Source organism: Mustela nigripes, chromosome 1 (assembly GCF_022355385.1).
Source record: "Mustela nigripes isolate SB6536 chromosome 1, MUSNIG.SB6536, whole genome shotgun sequence".
NCBI lineage: Eukaryota > Metazoa > Chordata > Mammalia > Carnivora > Mustelidae > Mustela > Mustela nigripes.
In genome coordinates this window covers 87,362,861-87,367,219 of record NC_081557.1, presented here as the reverse complement: position 1 = coordinate 87,367,219, position 4,359 = coordinate 87,362,861, and the positions used below count along the sequence as shown (strand labels likewise).

Here is a 4,359-nt window from a genome sequence, read left to right as displayed (position 1 = left end):
ATAAATAAATAAAATATTTGTAAAAGAAAAAAAAAAGAAACTTACTTATTTTCATTGCTTACAGATCATTCCTACAAAACCCCACACCAGCTTTCATTCCATGGTTGTTGCCTCTGGGGGTTAGTAATACACGGAGAGCCGTCGTCCCCAGGTTTTAATGAATAAAAGGAAGAGAACTTAAGAATTTGCAGGTGGATGGGCCCAGACTCTGTTTTTGCCCAAACGTGTTTGTTTGGTTTCTGCTTTTCCTGTCCTCCCTCCCAGTATTACTGGCCGTCAGCCAGTCAGCTGGACCCAATCGCATGGTAAACCATGACTCCTCTCTCTAAGGCAACTATATGCCAAGCATATGCCCATTAGGGGCAGTCTGACCTTAACTATCCTATTTTCCTGTCCAGTCATGTCAGCTGACTATCCTATTTTCCTATCCGGTCATGTCAGCTGATGTCGGGTTCAGAAACTACAGTCACCTGGTTTATAGGTGGCCTCATACCTTTCCCTGGTGCCTAGCAAGGCCTATTTCCCATGATTCTTGGGGAAGAAAGCCAGCCTCCCATGGAAACTTGGTCATTTCAGCCATGTCGTAAACTTCACTCCTAATTTCCTCACCTGCTAAATGGCAGTTGTACTGCAAGCTTCCTAAGGCTCTTGGAGTATAATTCATGGGATAACTGTAAAGCAGACATGTAAGAGCTCTTCCAGTGCCGATCTAGTTTCTGGCTTACAGCAGGACTTCAACAACCCTGAGCAATGAATGAGTCTATGTGCTGCCGGAGCGAGCTTGACATGGAATGAGGAAATAAAGAAATGTGAGAAAGTGAGTGGATAAATGAAAGTAATGTTTTGTTTTGTTTTTTTAAGATTTAATTTATTTATTGGAGAGAGCGAGACAGAGATAGTGAGAGAGGACAGGAGCAGGGAGCCCGATGTGGGACTCGATCCCAGGACCCTGGACATGACCTGAGCTAAAGGCAGTCGTCCAACCAATGGAGCCACCCAGGCACCTACTTCATGATCATTTCTTTTTGCAGAGCAGGAATGTGGTGAGATCTGGATGTGTCTACCATGAAGGAGGTGAGAAGTAGCAGAATGAGAACTTGAGCTCGGGGCTTCCACACTGAAGCTGGGCACCACAGCCTTCCTCTGGCATGTCCACCTCCTGCAGGATATTCAGCCCTGAGCTTAAGCATCTCCTCTGCAACACCAGCCTTCCCCATTTGCCCTGTCCAAGCGTCCTCTTCTACCTCACTCTCTTTCCCATTCACCTGCTTAATATTCTTCACCTCATCACCACTCCTATTTGACATCACTTTGTTGTTTCTAAGTCTGTAAGCTATTCCCTGTGCTGGCTTTTTTTTAATAACCACAAGACACTTACGAAGCTAGTACACTTTTATCTCTATTAGCCATGCAAAACTAAAGTTTACAAAGTTTAGGTGACTTCTGGAGTGGAAGCAGTATTAACAGAGTTACTTGAAGTAGAAGAGTTCAGATATTTGATGGCGAAGCTCACACTTTTCAATTCCGTGCGGGTTGTTTTTAGGACAAGGGTGTTTGCTTTTCTTGTTTTCAGAATGAATGTGTAACTTCTACAACATCTCTTAAAAAATTGGTGACATCCTAGTATCTGTTGACTTCAGGAGGACTGAGAATTACTGAAATTGGTGATTTCATTGATGGATACAATAAAGGAGTGATTCAAGTGTATTTTTCAGAGTAATAGAGATAAGCAGTAGTATGGGTCTCATTAATGCCTGGCTAGAAAATGCATGTCCTTGTTCTTCCGTACAGATTTCACCAAAGATTATTTCACTAGGAGCAGACGCTGATTGGTCATGAGGAGAAGATGGCCCAGATGTGTGTCTGGGGGTGACAGGAGATTAGCAATTTAAAACCTGCTGGCTATCACCTGTTGAGCAAATACTAGTGTTGACCATAAGTTACTGAAATCCAGAGCATGGATTTCACCTTCTGGTTCTTCTAACCATCTTGGGTTAGTCCTTTAACTCTCTGAATTTACTTTTCTCATCTGTAAGATGAAAAAAATAAAACTTTATTTACAGGGATGTTATAAGGGTTACATTAACTAACTCAGGTAAACAACCTGGTGTGCAATTGGTATTAAGTAAACTTAGTGTCCTTCCTTTATCCCTTGTTCTTAGTGATTTACTAGTCCATATAGGAGATATGACTATAAAATTAAAAAATAAGATTGATATTGCAAGTAAATGTGTGAGCGTGCAAACACGTGAGTGAACACTGCCCCAGCGTAGCAGTACATCTTAGGAAGCTACCCACTTTGCTGACTCTGCTGTGTTTGCTCAGATCATTTCTGGAATGCTTCTCTACCAGTCAGACCTCTAGGCAGAAGAGAGTCAAAGGAAGTGAAATCAACAAGTTGTTATTCATCCATCATGGATTGTTACTCAGCCTGAACAAGTGAATGAGTGATTATTTTTTGAACAGACCAACAGATAAGCAAGCCACAACGCTAATACCACTTAACAGAGTGGCCATTCAGCAATCCCATAAAGTATCACTCAGCTTCCCAGAACTTTGGCCAGAAATGCTCAGAGAAGCACTTGTTGGCGACTTCACCACTAGCTACTTTCAAAATGAGGAAGTGGATTGGCTCTGGGGGACAGACAGCATGTATTAGTCACAGGAGGGGAGGGATGGTGACATTCTTGAAAATAGAGGGGACCAGAAATAGAATGACAAATATCTAGAACATTCTTTCCTCTAGAGGAAACCACTAGCTTTAATGAGGAGGAGTTGGTGGTGTGTAATAAGGCCAATGCAGGAGTGAGACGACCCTATTTCAGGGAATAGCACTTCCCGGGAGATGGTCTCAAGAGCCCTTATTTACAGAAATACTTGCTTTGACTGTGAGCATCCTGAAGAAAAACCACTTTAGTTAGATTTCAAAGGCCAACCATGTGGATGCTCTTAACTAGTGATTGCTGGCTAGATCTGTGGATTTATGAGAAGCCTGGGTCGTGGTGTAGAAGAGGGAAAGTCCACGAACAAGAAGCTAAGCAGCAGGAATAGCTCTGTGTTTACGGGCTCTTGCTGCTTAGGCTAGGAAGACCTGGCCTAAGACCTTCATTTCTAGTTCTATTAGCTCTGCTCTAAGACCATAGACCACCCCCTGCTTCAGTTTGCAATCTTTCCTGCAAATGCATCGCTCCTACTGGAGAGGACCCAAAGTTATCTGCAAGGCTTAACTGTAATTTCTTATTTTTTTTACTTGAAGTTTCAAACTCACAGGGAAGTTGAAAAAGTGACACAGAAAATATCCATATGTCCCTTTACCTAGATTCACCAATGGACGCATTTTTCCATACCCGTCTTACTTCACACTATCATATTGATACATATATATATATATATACATATACCACCTTTTTTTAAAGGATTTTTAAAATTTAAATTCATTTAATTAACATATGATATATTATTTGTTTCAGGGATACAGGTCTGTGATTCAGCAGTCTTATATAACACCCAGTGCTCATTACATCATATGTCCTCCCCAATGTCCATCACCCAGTTACCACATCCCCTCACACCCCTCCCCTCCAGCAACCCTCACTTTGATTCCTAAGAATAATAATCTCTTATGGTTTGTCTCCCTCTCTGGTTTCATCTTGTTTCATATTTTCCTCTCTTCCTCTATGATCCTCTGTTTTGTTTCTTAAATTCTACATATCCATGAGATCACGTGATAATTGTCTTTCTCTGATTAACTTATTTCCCTTAACATCATACCCCCAATTCTATCCATGTTATTGCAAATGGCAAGACTCCCCTATTTGCTGCCTGTATAATATGCCATTGTATATAGCTACCATACCTTATTATCCATTCATCTGTCAATTGGCATCTGGGCTCTTTCTAAGTTTGGCTACTGTGGACATTGCTGCTATAAATATTGAAGTGCAATATTGGATCACTACCTTTGTATCTTTAGGGTAAATACCCAGCAGTGAAATTGCTGGGTCATAGGGTAGCTCTATTTTCAACTTTTTGAGGACCCTCCATACTGTTTTCCAGAGTGGCTGCACCAGTTTGTGTTCCCATATATAACACCCTTTATCTCAACCATTCAAAAGTAGGCTTCCTCTGTCATATTTCACCCTTAGAAACTTCAGCTTAGGATGTCTGGGTGGCTCAGTAGTTAAGCATCCAATTCTCGATTTCAGCCCAGGTCATGATCTCAGGGTTGTGAGCTTGAGCCCTGCATTGGGCTTCATGCTGAGCATGGAGCCTGCTTAGGATTCTCTCTCCCTCTGCCTCTCCCCAGTGTGCTCTCTCTATCTCTCTCTGTCTCTTTCTCTCTCTCTCTCTCTCTCTCAA

The 4,359-nt window shown here is 41.9% G+C and overlaps 1 long non-coding RNA gene across 1 annotated transcript in view; it reads right to left on the bottom strand.

Annotated features, from left to right (window-relative positions):
• Positions 1–685: 685 nt before the first annotated feature.
• Positions 686–4,359, bottom strand: part of LOC132026776 (uncharacterized) — a 24,265-nt gene continuing 20,591 nt past the window's right edge. The window contains exon 4 of the long non-coding RNA XR_009406992.1: positions 686–2,029. This is a non-coding gene — a long non-coding RNA (uncharacterized LOC132026776). The remainder of the gene's footprint in view (positions 2,030–4,359) is intronic.